At 39.4% G+C, this 20,738-nt stretch overlaps 1 protein-coding gene and 1 long non-coding RNA gene across 3 annotated transcripts in view; one reads left to right on the top strand and one right to left on the bottom strand.

Annotated features, from left to right (window-relative positions):
* LOC134672622 (uncharacterized) overlaps positions 1–7,097 on the bottom strand; it is a 61,398-nt gene extending 54,301 nt beyond the window's left edge. Inside the window, exon 1 of the long non-coding RNA XR_010099357.1 lies at positions 6,901–7,097. This is a non-coding gene — a long non-coding RNA (uncharacterized LOC134672622). The remainder of the gene's footprint in view (positions 1–6,900) is intronic.
* LOC134672599 (chloride intracellular channel Clic) overlaps positions 1–20,738 on the top strand; it is an 82,865-nt gene that overhangs the window by 15,663 nt on the left and 46,464 nt on the right. The window lies entirely within an intron of this gene.

Below are 20,738 nucleotides of genomic sequence, written 5' to 3' on the forward strand. Positions count from 1 at the left end.
ATAATTTATACATACCCAATTTGAAAGTGCAAACTATGGAACAAGCAATCTGGTTGACAATTCTATACTTTCATAAATACCCTGTAATGTTCTATAATTTGCGGAAAACACTATATGAGGGTTGATGAAAAATAACTTCCGTCTAGAACGTATATTTCCCAATTAAACAAAGTATTCCATTTATTGTGCCGTAATTTTAGGTATTAGCAAGATTATCACTCATCAAGATTTACAATGATGACCACGACCACTCTGGCAAGAGTGTACCGACTAAGAAGAAGAAGAAGAATTTTAGGTAATTTATCTGAAGTCCAAACACTGCCTGTATTATCAGGCATTTTAAGATCTTTGAAAAGATACAAAGTTGTAAACACATCATGGGTAGTAAATTACCTTTACTCACTTACAGGTAAATTGTAAATACATTATTTCAAATGTTATTTCTATTTCTATAAATGTTAAACTTCATCAAAGGTGCCAAGTGAAGTCCGGCTAATAATTATTTCACACTTATTTTCTTACAACTAGTGTTTTTAAAGGCGCTAGAGTTGATTCTTACAAATAATTACTAACATTTATTTACGCAAAGCCACTATTTATGTGCCGACCAAAAGGTACCACTTTATAAAAAACCGCCACTGACATTGAAAAGTATCCTTATTAAGTTATTCATAATATACCTACCCCTTTTCTCTGTGAACATCACGTAAGATCAAGCATTATTATCAGTCTTGCTCATACTTTGCGATAAGTAGTACTTATTCTTTGAAATGACAGCTTTTTACTTTTTTTTTAATGACAGGTGGCGGTCGTGGACTCGTGGCTGAGGGGAACCAAGCACGTGCCCTCTTTTTTTCGCCTCATTAGTTTTTTTTTAACTCTGCGAGTTTTATCGTTAGTGAATTATCAATTGGCAATGAATTTTTATCAAAATATTTGTCGCATTCTTTCGTTATCGTGTCGGCAATTTAACGTAAGCATTTGTTTCGAAATGCGAAAATAATACGGTTTTGAACCGTTGTCAGTATTATTCATGGAAATAAATATACATATAAACGTAGTTACGTAATGTGCTTATTATAGCACCGGTGTCGTAATGTAGCACTAGATGTACTGTAAATGTTGTAATATAATGACCAAAGACTGCTGCTCTTAGATGGCTGTGCACGACTAGTCACAATCCTTATTAGAACTCAAATAAAAAGTGAGCCTAAAAAAACGCCAAAAAGCACCCACAAAACATTTCAACTCGTGTACAGCCTTATAATAGGCAGGTGAACCAACGTCAACACTCGACTGACCAATGGTACACCCTATGTCTTCGCAATAAGAGCTACGTTGCAGTTAACTGACGTTAGAACATGTGCCACCGCCCACACTGTTACCTGTACGTGGACCTTATGCCTTTTGTAATAAGGTCCACTGATGTGTGTGTTGCTGTTTGCACGTTTTATAGGAGCGGCGGGGTTTCAACGTCAACGTCATTTATTGCATTAAAACGTTCTATCATACTTACAAGGGCGCGCGCATCTTACAAGCTATCTGTACATTCTACATGCACATTGATAGATTTAAATTCTCGTAGATTTATAAGTTGGTATCCTATATAATTGTATTTATTTAATCGTATGGCATTGGCAAGGAATCAAGGATGAATAGGCAATCAGAGTACAGCTTTGAGGTTGTTAAGCCAGACAACTACCTCGGGTGTCAGGGCATCCAGATCCTCAGCTGGGCGTGGATACTAATTCTGGATCATAATTGTATGATGATACTTTACAATGTATTTGTATTCGGAATGAATTACCTTTTTTTAGCAAATTAAAGTAAATCGTGAGTGCAAGACTCGCTTGTGCCGAGGTAAGTTTAGACCACGACACTATGTATACACGGCACACTAGGTGTATACATTGAGTGTACCGTATATTATGTATAGTGTCGTAGTCTAAACTTAATAGAGCAAAAACAATGTTCTACGAAAAATACAGAAAACGAGTAAAAAAACGAATGAATATTTTGATCTTGTAACATAAATATGTTGCCTCGTAACTGTGCTAAGATTGGTGTTAACGATGACGACCGTAGACTTGACCTAGACCTATTGCACGGTTCTATTAGAGGACTGTTGTAACAACGTAATATATTTGAGATTGAAATGACAGGTCGAAATGTCGAACGTCATAAAGTGACCTTCTTTAGACAAATATCGCTGACATATCGACCTTAGAAGGTATTCAACATTATAGTGACCGAATAAGTTGCAATTTATTGCAACTTGAGATTGACTTGCTATTACCTAATAAAGGGGCCCATTAACTAACAGTCCGCCGGACGATATCGGCCTGTCAGTTGTTCGGAGCTGTCAAATTTTTGTTCTAACTGACAGGCCGATACCGTCCGGCGGCCTGTTAGTCAGTGGTCGTCTTAAGTAAACGAAACCGTCACATTTCATATTAATATTTAACAAATTGGAAATATGAAGTGTAATAAACTAAGCTAAACAAACACATATAGGTATATGTATTGATAGCCTACTGTTATAATATTTCCAAAGCCTAATTAATAGTTTCCAAATTGGCTCTATATCTAATGTACGTGATGGCAGCTGGTTAGTTTTTTCCAACTTATTTTCTAACAACTTTTATCAGTATTGCCTTGAGCATTTGACTTTTAAATTTCACAGCGACCTTTAGAAGACGTTATATAATTATGCAATCGTCAACTCTTTCTTCTAGACCGCCTGTCCGAAGTCCTGAAGTCTAAGCGAAGCCACAATAGACTATAGCCTCAAGCGGTACTTTGAAATAGTAAATTACAACTCCCTTGCCGATAGACTGGTAGATACTAGATACAACGAAAATGTTCACAACAACCCCTTCGAAATGACTCCTGTAAACCAGTCTTGCTCCATTCCTAAAGGATTCCAGGTTCAAGTTAAACTAGAATTAAGCCTACAGCCGAGGAATATTGCTTCGTGAATGAAGAGACCGCATATGGCATGCCTGCCGGCATTAGCAGCTGCCATGCGGCCGTTATAATTCCACATTCAAATTTGACGTAACGTTCGAAACAAAAGGGAATCGTTTAAAGAATCAATCCAGTTTTAATCTTTATTTTGTTGGTCATAAAGTAGAATTTGGATCAGGCTTATACGACAATGTATTCGGTCTCTTTGTTTTAAAATATGTGTTAGTTTGATGAGCCAGTTATATACTTACATACTCAATGGTGCTCTATTACCTACCGAAATCACGTTTTAAAACAATTTTCTTGGCTGAATGACAATACGTGTAGTGTATAGTTGTAGACTGTAGAGTAGAACCTACATCCATTTTAAGAAATGATCATGCCTAACAACTAGATGTTTTTATTCAAAACTGTTGCGTTGAGTTTTTAGATGAAACATTATTCTATCCCAACTAATTACCCAGTTGGCACAGATATGGGGAAAACGATTCCTCGACCTAGTATAGTAAAGTTTCGTTCTTTAGTCCATATGTTCCGATAGCATCAATCCCCGTCCATTCCTAATCCTCACCTCACCTTAATTATTTTGTCGATGACGTCATTCCATTTGTTTGTTGGGTAATCCAAATGTTATGGTCACCTATAGAGTACTGTAGGTATACAAAATCAGGCTGAAGAAGACTCTATTCGTTATGCGATGCGTAACAACTGTCGCGTTACGTGCTCTGCCAATGAATTGGTAGAGCACGCAACTGAGCAGCTGGAAGGATGAAGGGTGAAGAAATGAAAAGTAAAGAACTATAAAAAATACAAGTTATAAAAAAAAAAAAAAAAAAGAGAGTCTCGCCTAAGTTATTTAGATTAGATGTTAAGGTAAGTGCCATATTGACCCACCACTTATACCTGGAAAATAAACGTTACCTACCCCTGAGTCTTTACTTTTCATTTCTTCACCCTTCATCCTTCCAGCTGCTCAGTTGCGTGCTCTACCAATTCATTGGCAGAGCACGTAACGCGACAGTTTTGGAAAAGCAAGCTCGTAGTTAGTATGAGAAGTGAGGTGAGAGAATGAGTGATAGAATGGAAGAAGAAGATGAAAAGACCGAGGAACTTCTCTGCACTCATACATCACCTATCATAATCACACATTCAAAAATCCCTGTCAAAGGAAGGGGATGTGGTTCACATTCTATGACGCACACTCCTAAGAACGAAGGAAGGAAGGAAGGATCCATGCATCCTGAGGGTTGAAAAGGACTTTAAGAGTCTTATTAGAGTCTGTAAATTTCAGATACAATTCAAGAAGTATCATAATGTGATCGGAGCCATAATAAGCAAGTCAGAATGATCGGACTTGGAAAGCTAAATGCTGGAATTCTAATAAAGGAACAGAAAAAAGGAAGGAGGTAATTCCAAGGTAAATGCTACACAACTTAGATTAGTTCCAAACAGCAACACTCTTAACTGTCCATCGGTGGACCTTATGCCTTTTGTAATAAGGTTTACGAACGGTCAGTTAACAGCGTGGGCGATGGTTACAGCTCAGCCGGCATTTCTTATCCGTACCAATCGTTGATTACATGATTACTCATTTAATACACTATGTTAGACCCTCCTCTTCGGTGTAACTTTCTCACTATAGGTACATGGCTTGCGTGCTATCGCCCCGCCCAATACCCCTTCATCTGCCTATCCATTTTATTTAAATTTTAAAGATGTACGTGCGATGCGAGGTGATCAAAATATCTCACTCTACCGGCTTGATAATAGAGGCGTGTTCAGATATTTGTGAGAACCTTAGCCGCTCCGATATATACGATGGAGACTGTACACTACTTTTTTTTTTCATTTGGACCTTTTTATATATTATTACTATTCAAAATCACGAGCACTTTCAATCCTATAATAGGACAAATTAATGTCCCAAGATAGATTTTTATTTGTATTGTTTCCATTTTTCGAATTGAAAATCTATGGAAATTTTGGGACACTTTTTTCCCATTAAGGGGCCCACAGATCACCTGTTCGCCGGACGGTATCAGACTGTCAATTATTCGCCACTGTTATTTTATGTTGCCTTTTACGAGTAACTGACACATGACAGGCTGATATCGTCGCGTGGCCGCTTCCCTCGTACTGACATTAAGAATAGAAAATATTTCAGCACAATTTCGCAGCTTAAAAATCTCTTATTAAAATTACAATTTTACACTGATTCTAATACGCATTCGGCTCGCCTTCATAAAGTAATAATCATGAATAAATTTCCGCTCCGTTTGAAGTAATTTCAAGATCACTACCACAGATATCGGATGTGAATTATAGTATGATAATGTGCCGATAAACCTATAAACAGGTACGATTTTCAGGGTTCCGTTCCCAAAGGGTAAAACGGGACCCTATTACTAAGACCTCGCTGTCCGTCCGTCCGTCCGTCTGTCACCAGGCTGTATCTCACGAACCGTGATAGCTAGACAGTTGAAATTTTCACAGATGATGTATTTCTGTTGCCGCTATAACAACAAATACTAAAAACAGAATAAAATAAAGATTTAAATGGGGCTCCCATACAAAAAACGTGATTTTTGACCAAAGTTAAGCAACGTCGGGAGTGGTCAGTACTTGGATGGGTGACCGTTTTTTTTGGCTTTTTTTTTCGTTTTTTTCGTGCATTATGGTACGGAACCCTTCGTGCGCGAGTCCGACTCGCACTTGCCCGGTTTTTTCTACAGATGCGCCACTTACATAAACGAAATGCAGGTGCATTCATTACTTAGTTAGCGCGGTCTGACTATCAAGTCAAATCAGCTACTTTTTATAAAACGTCAAAACGATTACACATTTCTTTTATTTAAATCGCGTATAATTTAAAATACATTTCGATGCCTTTTACCAGCTCTCGTGGTCAGTGGCGGATTTGCCTTAAGGCAAAGTAGGCCCGGGCCTAGGGCGGCAGGATTTTTGGGGGCGGCAAATTGTGACAAAAAATTCGCTGATGATAAGAAGAAATAACTCAAAATGTAGTCAATATGATGGGTGCTGAGAAAGGGGCGGCTACAAGGCCTGGGGCCTAGGGCGGCAAAGACTGCAAATCCGCCACTGCTCGTGGTCACATACTGATGGTGTATAATCCGTTAAATTGTAGACAGTAGTCTGAAGACAATAATATTAGAATTAAGTATAGGTTTCTATGATATTAAATTGCATTTATTGACCTAAAATAAGAGACGAAAATCGTGTCGTGTGACATCATTTTAAATTGTGATGAATCCCCCAGAAGCTTTTGCCATATTTTCTTTTCTCCGTGTATTCTTATCGTAAAACTGCGTTCAATTTATAAAACCATTTATAAAAAAATAATGTATTTTTAGTAAACTGGGCTATTGAATAGGTACAGTCGCCATCAGATATACCAGAGTGGCCAAGGTGTTAAAAATATCTAAACAAAGCCTCTATTATCAAAAACAGTCAGATATTTTTGAGCACCTTGGCTGCTCTAATTTATATGGTGACTGTAACTCGAAATTAAACTTTCGCGGGACATATTTTAAACTGCTTGGCCAACAATGGTTTCAATCATTTGAATTTTAAGTCGCTATTGGCGACATATTTCGGGCCCGTCGGGGGTCCTTCCTCAGGCTCGAGTGCTCACGGCGGCTGCACTTCGTGCGCGAAACATGTCGCCAATAGCGACTAAAAATTCAAATGAGTGAAACCGTTGTCGTCTAAACAGTGACTGTACAGTCATCTGCAATAATATGTTACGCAACGAAGGCTGCAAAAATATCTGACACGATCTTATTTGTAGAGCCATAAGAGCGTGTCACATATTTTAGAGGCCTTTGAAGAGTAACATATTATGGCAGGTGACTGTACTATTGATACATAATACTTCCAATGATACAATATACTCCTAGTCTTAGATCATATAACCAACGGAGTGGTCATTAACAGGCGTTCCCCTCTGTCGAAAATAGGCGGCCAATGGTCAACCACATGTATGGACTGACGTTTATCTGACATGGCTATGTTTACGTTACGTATACATTTGATGTGCCCCTCCCCCGCAAAAAACGGCAGACTATTTTGTACCGAAAATTATAGACATGGCGTCTCCGTTGGTTATATCCTCTAAGCTCCTAGTATTTCCTTTTTTTCAATCAAAAGGAAATACTAGGAGCTAATGTTTAGTGTGTTTATCAAATTGTAAAGCAACAAGCCAGCAGATTAGATCATCAGCAGTGTTCACTTGACTCAATATTATGTCAGCTGCTCTGTCTAACTACTCAATCCACTTCTCGACAAATTCTACAAGTAGGTAATCTTCATCCCCGTTCGATTTTGTACTCTGTAGTATAAGTAATAGAGTTGAATTTGTAACGGCGATTGTTCGAAAACTATTATACCTAATGCGTTTACTTATTTGGTGTTTTGCTAACATCAGAAACGGTTGAGACCATGGAATAATAATAATGTTAGGAAATGCCATTCTGATGTAATATTCATACATTGGACTGTTTTACTCGATTAAGTTAGGTAATCTGTTAAAAAGTGAAGACATAAACTTCATTAGATTTGTAAGCATATTATTTGTCGTTTACACTTTTTGAATATGAAAGCAAATACAAAAAAAAACACAAAATACATATAAACACATTATAAAAACCCAAGTTGGCTGTGGTCAGGACCCCATAGATAGAGCAACCGACGTACTATAAGTAGATATGTACGCACCGTATCGAAGATTACCGGCTTCTCTGCATCTGAGGTCTGAGGGCCTACCGCGAACCACGTTCGACGTGTTGCCTCTCTGTCGTACTTTTAAATTAGTACGTAAGTGTGACAGGGAGGCAACACGTCGAACGCAGATCGCGGTAGGCCCTCTAAACCTAAATCCAGACACCTGGAGAGACACGTGTTGGTCGAAACTCTTCTAAGCTTTTATTATGATGCCACAATAACACAAAAGCAAATGCGACATAAAGATGTCGCTGTCGCGTTCCATTTCCAATTATTCGAAACTCCATTACCATTGTCCACTGTGTCCACACACCTGACTGACTTTCCGTACACCTTATTATAAAGGAATACGGTCTACAGATGGTCAATGAAGTTACTGTCAGTACTGAGAACTGTTTCCCATGTAACAGAGAGTGGCGATTATGTTTCTAAACTGATTATTCTGATCACGCATCACTTGAAACGGTTTTCGGAATGTAATGGATCAATTATACAGCGTGAGTCCGAGATTGTAACGGTGTGCTCCTGACCATACTTAGGGCCACTTGCGCCATTCACTAACCCGGGGTTAACCGGTTAAACCTTTTTTTTCCCTCGCAGGGGTAAATACATTTACGTATCTCACCCCCGGGCTACGAGGGCCCGTTGGGGATGTGGGACTCGCTCCTCCCGTACTTCCTCTGGTACTCAGAGGGAGGGGAGGAGAATACCCACTAACTTCCCCTGCGGCGTTACCTCTCTGCTGTTATTGGGCATCATGAGGTAACGAGTATTCTACCACGATGCTCCCCCAACCGGTTAAACCTGGAGTTACCACATGGTTACCGGTAGAATTAGACACTGGGTTGACGGTTTAACCGGTTAACCCTGGGTTAGTGGGATGGCGCAAGTGGCGCTTAGAAATGTGCAGGCATATTCGAGTTTTACTTATTCCACCTATGGTGGTTTTAGTTGTTTCCAATATGATACTGATATTTCAGTGTCAAAAGTGTCGTTGGTTGAAATAATGTCACTTTTGACACTCAGATCAGTATCATATTGGAAACAGATCGAATAAGTAAAACTCGAATTGGATCAATCAATCAACACATTCTTCGACACACGACTACAATTGTTGATATTAATTTGTCTTATATTCCCGAGACTGAAACTAGTTATCTCTATACCAAATTTCTAATTTCGGTTCAGCAGTCTAAGTGTGAAGAGGTAACAGATAGACAGACACATTTTCGCATATAAAATATTAGTATGGATTATTTATTAACTGTAGGTAAACACATTTGGTATACAAGCATGACATAATAAGTTGGGATACTTGGGATCAAATACGCGCAGGACTGCTGAAGTAGAGGTCGTCGTGAGGTCGGCCGTGACTCATCCGAGAACCGGATTCGCGATGCTCGAATGTTGGCTGTTTTGCTGTTTAGTTACTGTACAGTCAGCAGCAGAAGTTGCTAAGCGGGCCAGGTATTCAAAATGATCTTGACGTGACTTTATTGTTAAGAGAATAAGAGCGTGTCAAGGTAATTTTGAACACCTCACCCGTTTAGCAACTTCTGCTGCTGACTGTGCCATCGCCCACACTGTTAACTGTATATCGGTGGACCTTATGCCTTTTGTAATAAGGTCCACCGATGTAGTTGGGAGTGTTGCTGTTTGTACGCCAAACGTTGGCGCCAAATGTGATAAAATGAACGGGAGTGTCTGATATTATATTGTAAGAGCCACACGAAAGTAAGCCGCCGCCGTACAATGAAGTTACTTATAGAAATAACATGAAATTAGATATGAACATTCTAAACATATGTATGCCTGGTATGCTGCATATGTTTTGATTATGGTGGCTTAGAGCATTTAATAACCGGAGTCGCCTTTAAGAGCTTACCCCTCTGCCGAAAACCTTGCACAACTGTGCAAACTTTTGTATAGACTGACGTTTATCTGACATGGTTATTTGTATGTTACGTACAAATCATGTACAAATAACCATACATTTGACGTGCCCCTCCCCCGCAAAAATCGGCAGACTGTTTTGTACAGAAAATGACAGTCATGGCGTCTCCGTGGCGTCTCCACTTACTAAATACAAAGCTGCTACCTACAGTCGCCATCAGATATATCGGAGCGGCCAAGGTGTTCACAATACCTGAACACGCACTCCAACGCCCTGAGAAAAGAGGCGTGTTCAGATATTTGTGAGCACCTTGGCCGTTCCGATATATTTGATGGCGACTGTAGGTAGCAGCTTTGAGTATTTAGTAATTGGAGACGCCATGACTGTCATTTTCTGTACAAAACAGTCTGCCGATTTTTGCGGGGGAGGGGCACGTCAAATGTATGGTTATTTGTACATGATTTGTACGTAACATACAAATAACCATGTCAGATAAACGTCAGTCTATGCAAAAGTTTTGTTGCTTATAGGGAAAATAGAGCAAGTAAAAATTTTACATACCAAACTACGAGTATTACTCGCCTTTATTTTCTTTGTAAACAATTACCCCGTTAACGCCGATTTTCATCTCTTTCGCTGTTATTATCATCGAGTAAAATGGTAATGTTCGTCTTTAATAGCAGAATATTTAATTATTTTTTGAATTTGTTTCAGGTAACCTATTAAGGATCTGTTTGACTGATGATGGCACGAATTTCCTGACCCATCTTAGAATGTATGTACAAATATATATTTGATATATTTCTATACGCTACAAGCTTCCATTACTTAACAATTAATCGTTTGTCCTTATCTATCTTATTTTGACTTATACGTACGAAAAAAAATTCCAAGAACTGATTATTCACGGGAAGGGACGGTTTTTTGGATATAATGACTGGACTAACTTGAAGAGAATTTCCTACAATTTTTGTCCTTACGGTTTTACTGTAAAATCAAAAATGGCCGAGTTATTGAAGAAAAACCGTTTTTTTGGAAAAAAACCATTTTTCGAATATACGCAGGAGCCTGATTCAGCCTACTTTTTGAATTTACACCCCCAGTGACCCCCCCGAGGGACCTACGAAAAAAAAATCCAAGAACTAATTATTCACGGGTAGGGTCGGTTTTTTTGGATATAATGACTGTACTAAACTGGTAACCTAGCGGTAAAAGCGTGAGACCTTCAATCCAAAGGTTGCGAGTTCAAATCCCTGCTCGTACCAATGAGTTTTTCGGAACTTATGTACGATTTATCATTTGATATTCACCAGTCGATTTTTGGAGGAAACCGGACTAATCCCAATAAGGCCTAGTTTACCCTCTGGGTTGGAAGGTCAGATGGCAGTCCCCAGAGCCTTTTTGGGATTAGTCGTCAAGCGGATCCCAGGTTACCCCGTAACGCTACGTCTTACGTAGGCGAACAACGCGCGAACGCGGCGCGGCGCGGCGCGGCGAAATCAATCCTTTGATGCCCATAGAAGTGTCCTACGTAAGCGATCTCGTTGCGAACGCGGTGCGGCGCGATTTGCACGCGAATGTCAGGCGGCGCGGCGCGGCGGCGGCCGCTTTCGCCGCGCCGCGCCGCGCCGCGTTCGCGCGTTGTTCGCCTACGTAAGACGTAGCGTTAGCCGTGGCAAAAAGCCGGGATAACACTAGGAAGATGATAATGTAATATAGGCCAGTATAAAGTTTTATGAATACCTAAGGGCCACTTGCATCATTCAGTAACCCGGGGTTAACCGGTTAAACCTGGAGTTACCATGATTACCAGTACAATTTGACACTGGGTTAACGGTTTAACCATTTAACTCCGGGCTAGTGGGCTGGTGCAAGTGGGCCTAAGTGTGTTATTATTTGCAACGTGGAAGTCGGGTGACATCAATGTCTATAGCAGTGGTGGGCAAAGTACGGCCCGCGGGCCATCTCCGGCCCGCCGCCGGTGCTATGAAATAATTAGTATATGGCTTTGGCCCACGATGATCGCAAATCAAAATAAATTTTGGCTACAATTCCGGCCCTCCACATACATTTCCTAAACTTTCTGGCCCCCCGCGAAGAAACTGCCCACCACTGGTATATAGCTTCGTAAGGCGCACCATACAAAGTCTCCCTATTTTTAATTTAAACCTTGTTGTATAGTAGATTATGACTTTAGTTTGTTTTAGAAAACAATGAAACAAAAGAAATGCTACCTTATATAGTTTTTCAAAGGTTCGAATTAGATTGAAACATAGTGTACATTGCAATGCACACTGGGCCTTACGAGGATAAAGCATTTGGCTTCCTGCTGTCCTGCCGTATCGATTATAGCATTACATCGCCTTAAAGTATTACATATACTACTTTCCGCGCGATAACAGTTATATACTTATACAATTACTCTAGTGATACGTTTAGGAATCGATTCTTTGTGGGTGTGAATAGGGTTACCATGTGAAAAAATGCAGTAGGTATCCTGACAAAAGTCCGGACATCACTCTATAAATCCTGAAGTTTTCCTACATGCCCATTTCTCCAAAAAAAATCTCGTTACCATTATCACGATAAGTATAAATACGCCCATATTAAATCCCTTATTCCAAAACCTGTCGTGGACCACTAGCGCTTTTACCCGCCACCATATATGCTGCAGGGACAGACAAAATATCCTCCAGACTGAGCATAGTCGCGCTACCCCCTCTGCCACCCATACCTACGGTAATTTTACTCCATGTTCGAGTCGAAAGTGTCTTTGTGTGACGTCCGTGTCATTGAACGGACCAATCACGGCACGGGACGTCGCTCACCTCGCCCCGCGCACCCCCGCATTTTTGGCATCATCGGTTGCAGGTAAGTCTTCCATAAAGCAAAGCAAAGTAGTAAAGCATAATCTTCCTTTCCCTCTGCCCAACTAATTTTTAGCTATTAGCTTGTACTCGTAGTCGTTAGGTGAGATTTCTAAATACCCTAGGTTCCCCGCAATCCTGCATGACAAAAGACTAAAAATCCTGACATATCATGGGAAAATCCTGACATGTCATGGGAAAAACCTGACATATGGCAAGTATTGGCAACATAACAACATTAGGTGTGAAGGTTGCACCACAATGTTTCGCCATATTTGAACCTCCGCGAGATAAGCAGCTTGCCCGATTAGATAACATCTGTTTGCATACTCTGTAGGGAAATATGTTACTTTGGATCTTTATTACATAGATGTATACATTTTAGGAAGGTTTTGGGAGCTTAAAAATTGTTCTAAGTAATTTGGTAATTTCTAAAGCGGGATAGTTTTCAAAGTCGCTAATATCTGCTAAATCGGAAGCATTTAATTTAATACTTTGGCAGTACCTTGCCAGTGGGGAGACACTCCTCCTTTCGGGTATTCTCGGCTCCGTTCGGCTCAGCATTGCTCTGAGCAATTATAAGGGTTGGCACAATGTGCTGACGTCCCTTTGCGTGCACGACCACAGATAAGATAATAATTTGAATTTTGACAATCCTAAATAGCCGAAAGGGATAGTGTCATACATCAGATAGTGCTGTCAAATTTCGGTTTTGTAGGAAACACTTCACTTTTTTCAGTTCAGGGAAGAATAATTATGCTGTCCCTTTATGCCACTATCTGATGTATGACACTATCCCTTTCTGTACGGTAGTAGGTACAGTCAGCAGCAGAAGTCGCTATGCACTCCAGGTGCTCAAAGAGAGGTAAACGTTTAAACTGTCAAAAAGTTGTTGACTGTCATGGTAGTATTTACTTGTGAGCGCTCAACGTGTCACAAATATGTTAACAGTCGCTATTCATTAATTTCTACACTTACAACAAGTCATTGATACCTTAGCTGTCAAAAAACCAATGGTATCTAAGCGGTCAACGTATCAAATATATCTGAACAATATGGAAAAGTAGACTTTAAAGCATACAAGTATGGTCGAATATTGAATAAAAGATAGCCATGGTAATTTCAGGTAAAGCGTTTTGACAATCATCGAAAGCAGTACAGTCTTGTCATCACATACATCTATCTCACATTTTGCCCTTCAACCATTTGACAGGAGCCTTTCGGTCAACTTACTGCAAACCATTTCTTTTAACAGAATGGTCAAGACGAATGACACATAGCAAAAGCTAACTGAAGCCGAATTTAGAGCCAGTTGTCAAGGCACGTCGTGGTCTCAGTAACAGGCGTTTGCTTTTCAAAGCAGATACTGCGGGTTCAAATCTCAGTCGTACGCACCTAGAGATTACAGCTTTTTTTTTTTTGGGTTTCATTTCTTTTATTAATTTGTGTCTTCTGGTTTTATGTTAATTTCGCATTAGTTTATATAATTTTTGAAGATAATGTCACATGTAGCGTATGTACGACTTTCTATCAGGACGTTGTAGGTTTGAACCCGCAGTGGGCGTTACTTAGATTACTCCTGTGCGGAATGCCATTTGATATTTACTACTCAAAAATCACGTTTGTTGTATGGGAGCCCCACTTAAATCTTTATTTTATTCTGTTTTTAGTATTTCTTGTTACTTATAATAGCGGCAACAGAAATACATCATTTGTGAAAATTTCAACTGTCTAACTATCACGGTTCCTGAGATACAGCCTGGTGACATACGGACGGACGGACGGATGGATGGACAGACGGACGGACAGCAGAGTCTTAGTAATAGGGTCCCGTTTTACCCTTTGGGTACGGAACCCTAAAAATGCTGGTCTCTTCGAAAACTGACTAAATTGAGACCTACAAAATCGATATCTAAATAGAAATAGTCTTAGTTTTATTTTTCAAAACGTTCGGGGTTCGATTCCCGAGCTGAGTACACATTTTTTTTAATGTATGAATGCAGTTTTTCGTGTTACTAAAATCGATGACATGATTCCTAAGAAGAGATCGGTGTATATCTTATAGTATCAGATTTTCCCATACTGGCCGATCTAAATGGGCCACCCTGTATAGTATATTTTACTACAATAAGGCCCACTTGCACCATCCCACTAACCCGGGGTTAACCGGTTAAACCGTTAAGCTAGTGTCAAATTGTACTGGTAACCATGGTGACACATCAGGTTTAACCTGTTAACCCGGGGTTAGTGAATGGTGCAAGTGGCCCTAAGTGGGCTAAATAAATATATTAACATAGGTATATAATATGATCAACAGTTTGGAAGAACAGCCGCATATGACAGTTAAAATAAAAAAACCGATCATTCTAGTAGAATAATACTTCTATAAGAAAGGAGGTGTCAAGTCGTAGTGCTACAGTATTTATTTTAAAGTTAAACAGATAAAATGTTGATGCTTAGTTACCATTAAAATAACAACTGCTTAGCAACTGGTGGCACCCTGGCTGCTGACGTACGTGATTGGCAGTGCGTATAGGTATTAATGACAGCAGCTTGAATTTGATTGCTTAGTTACCACTGACTTTTTAACCGTTATTGTCATTGTGATTAAATAAGGATGTATGTGTTAAAGAAAAACTCAGAAGTTAAGGTATTTGTGACGAACTGAAAGCCTACGTGAAAATGACATCTTAGATGTCCTTATTTTTGTGACGATTGAAGTGTATATGTTTTCTTGGACACCTTGCCCGCTCAGGTATATCTGCTGCTGACTGTACTATTATTTATTCTGTGCCCTTACCAAGGCATCTTGCTACTCGTATATACTCGTAGCTCTTGCTACAGTAGAAACTTAGAAGGTGGTTTATATTTAGTAAATATTTACCATTTTAAATTTAACCTTTTTTTCCATTGCACCTTACCTGTTGGAATTTACCAACGAAGCGAGGATAAGCTCGTTAAACCGAGCGCGATGTACATAATTCCCCTTAATTAAAATATCGATGCATTTGCGTGAAATTGTTTGAGAATCGGCAACATAATAATTTCTAAAACGATAAGCCCGGCTATCTTCATTATCGCATATCGATAGCACTTGTGTAAGATAGCGAAAGTATACTTCCTTTTGTAGACATGCACTCAAAGGTATTACTTATAAGTATATTTATGTATAATTTACCAACAACAACATAATAATTATATGACGCATTGCAGAGCAGAATGTTATTTCGGTCAAGTTTGTAGCAGCCCGACTGGGGAAGTACCCTATGAACAACGTAAGTATACTCGTAGTCAGGGTTGGGCAGTATTTCAATTACATGTATTTGAAATACGTATTTGAAATACATTGTAGTATTTTGTATTTGTATTTCAAATACTACCTGGAAAAGTATTTTGTATTTGGTATTTCAAATACTGCACTCACATGTATTTTGTATTTCAAATACTTCAAGCTTCAAAATACATTTCTAGAAAATACATTTTATTAAATACTATGATCCTAAAATGGAACGTTTTTTTTTAAATATAATGTACGACTTGTACGAGGGCAAATATGTACCATGCGCGAGTTATTCTGCGCGGAACTTTTCGTCAACAGCCGGGGGATAGAGTCATTACAGTAGTTTCCGCCCATGCTCTAGTTTTCGACCACTTGACACTTGACAGATAGGCAAATAAATATTTCATTTTTAATTTACTATCTGCAGCAATGTAGGTTTATATTCAAATTTCGTCAAGTGGACGAAAACTAGAGCTGGACGAAAACAAGCGCAATGGCCCTATACGTTTTTAGGAAAGGATATTCGTTAAAAAAACTAAACGTATAGACAAAAAAAAGTATTTTGTATTTTGTATTTGAAATACATTATTTTAAACACTGTAATTTGTATTTTGTATTTCAAATACCAGTCACCAAAGTAGTTTGTATTTGGTATTTCAAATACTTTTAAAAATGTATTTTGTAATTTGTATTTGAAATACGTGGAAGCCAGTATTTTGCCCAACCCTGCTCGTAGTAGTAGTATTTCGATTAATTAGTTTAAACTCCATTTGTGCTTTAGTTACAGTGGAGCCTCGTTAATCCCGTGATCGCTGTAATCTGAACGGCCTGGGGCTGAAGAAAACGACTTTGATAGATAAGAGATATTGAAATTTCTTCCCTGAATAAGCGCCACTTGCACCATTCCACTAACCCGGGATTAACCGGTTAAACAGTTAACCCCGGGTTAGCGGATGGTGCAAATGTCCCTAAGAGTGCTCGTGTTGCTGCTAAAAAAACAAATCGTCAATGCGCGCTTATGATATTTCCCAAAGTTCACAAGTCTTACAACACTTGAATGAAGCTGTTACTCTGATCTGGTTAGCAGAGTGGTATATGACAGTAGATGTTGCACAAGCAGTGAAGTAAGCTCGGCAAAAACGAACGCACACTGTGACCCTGTGAACGACTGAGCCAGACAATAAGCTCGCAACGATGGCGACATTACATGATTGAGTGCTTCTCATGCGGGCGATATTGAGTTAATACTTAATGGTATTACTGTATCTTAAACAACTATAATGGCACATAGCTATGTAGTGAAGTCAGTTACGATAATAGAGCAAGTGTGAAGTCCGACTGACGCGTGGTAAGTAGACAAGTCAGTCTAGGAGATTTTGTGATTCACGATGTGACCAAGACTGCATGGACAACCCGAGCTGCTAATCCACTAATTAACTGCTGTTAATCCAGCGTTACGAGCACAACTCTAGCCAGCTACTTACCGCTCCTACCAGTACTAACAGGCATTGACTTATTTGACTATTAAATAACTTTGTCATTGCGAAAGCTTTACTAACGCGGTCAGTTAAGTTAAGTGTGTTGCTGGTACTGCGTTACTTTTTATTTAATAGGTATATGTATACTTATAATACAATACTCTCCATAATATAAACGGGCAAAAAACATGCCGTTGACGGATTGCAGAGGTCTCCGGATTACATTTATATTATAAAAATCGCTCAGCTGATAAATAAATATTATTACAGAAACAAAGCCATTTCCAGAGCGCATTAAGTTGATGTACATTGTACAGTTTCTTCTGTTCCGCTTGTTTTTCCTTAGCTGATTGTCAAAACTGACGAGCCGACGTGACTGCAAATTGCTTTGACATCTGCGGTCCGCTCTGCATTCGCTGCAGATACAGATTTCTCTTAGCGCTCCATTAATTTGGCTACTATCTTTTCTGTCCTTTGTCTCAATTCTTGGTTACACAAAGCCTTATCTGATTGGACGGGGCGGTCGTCGAAATTGATTTTAATTGGTTTTCCTAGTTTGAGACGGTTGAGCACTTTTAGATCTTAAAGAAAAGACTAAGTAGGTAAATTAGATCCGGTTTGCCCATCGGGTAACTGGGGAAGTTATGTATGAGCCTTGCCTTAATTACTAACGAATGAATCCCAAACTAAGGTTTATGGATAACGTGACAGTATAATATGTTAACGCATATGAAATGTAAGCTGAGGGCTTTACATGTGTGCATTTTCCGTGACTTCGCCCTGTCGAACCAGGCAACGTTCTAATATTAAAAAAAAAATGTAATATCCTGATAAAAATCCCTGAAATTCGTGACATTTCCTGGACGGTGATTTCTCCAAAAATTATTTATCAAAACCTTTGACACGTAAGTACCTAGACTATCCTACTTGAGGTTTCTATAAAAACCTAGATAGGTGTGCCAAGCAACCCCGCAATCTTGACAAAGGTCTTAAACTCCTGACATGGTCGGGGAAACAAATGAGATACTTATTGCCAATATTTCGCAAAGCGTATCATGTTATCCAATGACGTTGATAATCTCGCATCACTTTTCTCAAGATTTAATTACTACAATATTACATACCTACACTTAACACTTTAATAGGTATTTACTCTAACATCATTCTGAGCATAAAGTATACGTCCCCGTGCTCGACACTGGCTCAATCTCATTATCAAAGCTATACCTTATATGGACGTTTACTGTGAATGTAGTGTTATTAACATTATGCAGTAGGTATCCTCCGCATCATTTCTAAACTATGCAATACCTCCATCGAAGAACGCGGATCATCCATACTGCTATTAAGTAATAGTATTCTAGAATGGTGCAGGTCATCAAGGCTGTCTCAATTAGCACTCCGCCGAGAGGCCAAGTGTTAAACTTGTGAACATGATTACACGAGCGACGTTAGATGGCGTTGCTAACAATTATATAACTACTTAGTGGATCAGCCGACTTAGCACAGGAGCGCCCTGGCAGTAATACCCGTCTTTTTCTAACTACATATATTTATTAGAGAGGGCCTCATCCTACTGAGAGCTTATAGGTCTTGTGAATCCCCAAGGCTCGCCCATGAGACAAATAAAACTATTCTGACAAAAATATCTATATAATTATAGGTATGATGGTATAGGTATGATAATAATAGAAATGCGACCTGTACGAGTAGACAATATCCGGACAGCCGGACATATGAAACCATTTTGCCCAAGCAGAAAGGGAAACCGTCGCATTCGCCCGGGGTCAATAAAATTTTCCCAAATGTCTAAAGGGGTCTAACTAAAGTTGTTCGGAGCTGTTAAATTCTGCGTTTAACTTTACTGACAGGCTGATCTGGCTGATATCGTCCGGCGAACTGGTAGGTAATCAGTGCGCCCCTTAATAGGGATGGCCGGTAAAAACTAAACGTAGATTGCGCTTGGAAAATATGAAATGGAATTTGACAGTCGGTCAAAGCCAATTGTAGGCTGAGCTCTCGACAACGAGAGATAATTTTTTGTATGGAATTGGACATGGCCGTGGGACATAAATATACAGTCAAATTAGGTTCCTACATTACATATATGCAAGGAAGATGTCTTTCACCTGACTCTACATTGTACGATTTCATCGGAGATTTCCCGTAACGTTCATATTGGACTGTATTAAATCTTTCGTGATTTCACTAATGCTAAATGTCAAGGCCGACCTTTATTTGTAAACATATTAATATGTAGATTACATATTTACATAATTTACATGATTAACGCAATATTATATTTCGTTTTGGCCTACTCATATGTATTTAACCCGATTGGACAGATTTTTGGCAGATTTGCTTCAAGTGATAACTACTGCAACTAAATAAGTACATTACATGTAGTGTTAGCGTAAGTTGTAAACGTATGGTATGTGTGTGTATAAAATAAATAGGTGCAAACATTTTGGAAGGTTCATAGACCTAAACAAGCTAGCTACTCGATCGCCTGTCGAGTTTCATGATTTTAGTCGAATGAGTCATATTTTCAAGGATTCGTATATTACGACGGTCCTTTTCATGTATCTTGTACGCAGCACATGGCCTCACCCAAGGAAATTCGTAACGGTTTAATTTGCAAACGTACATGTTCCAAATTTAAACCGTCTTATCAGCGGCTGTCGGTTGGTGACGTCACCGGCCGCGTTGCGGACTCTCGGTCGAGGCCGCGATAGCGCGAATATACATTGTCAAAACTTAACGGATTTCATTTGTTTTCTTTTCCTAACTTGATTAGTATTTAGTACGAGTTTCAACATGTACTAAGTAGTTGCGTTTGTAGCCGCCGCCGCCTTATCGGTAGTATAGTAGGTTGGTGACGTCACCTCTGCCGCGGGCGCAGATAGCGCGAATTTAGGGAGGCGACTTTTTGCGGTGACTCAGAGGGCCTACCGCGAACCACGTTCGACGTGTTGTCTCCCTGTCACACTTACGTACGAATTAACAATTGCGACAGAGAGGCAACACGTCGAACGTGGTTCGCGGTAGACCCTCAGTATCGAACTATCGATCGATGATGTCGCAAAAAGGCCGCAATACAGAATTAAAACAGCGCGACTACAGCGCGTCTCGCGTTTGTATCGTTACATTCGTTATAGCGGAAGCAGTTATAAAGTTGACCCAAAAATTTTTTATTAAGCTATGAGCTTCATCACATATGTTCCTTGAGTAATTCTAAGCATTTCAAGCCTGGGAGGCAATAAGAAATGTGTGTCTACTCGGATTTGTAATGGATTCAAACTTTCAACCCCTTTTTAACCCTGTTAGGGGATGAATTTTACAAAACGCTGAAATTACTTTTCCTGTCTTTTAATAATATCCCCAAATACAAAGATTCAAGTCCCGCGTTCGAAATTTTTTTTGATATCCATACAAACTTTCAACTCCTTTTTCACCACCTTAGGGGATGAATTTTCAAAAACGCTGAAATTAGTTTTCTTGTATTTTAATAA

This window comes from Cydia fagiglandana, chromosome 17 (genome assembly GCF_963556715.1).
Source record: "Cydia fagiglandana chromosome 17, ilCydFagi1.1, whole genome shotgun sequence".
Lineage (NCBI taxonomy): Eukaryota > Metazoa > Arthropoda > Insecta > Lepidoptera > Tortricidae > Cydia > Cydia fagiglandana.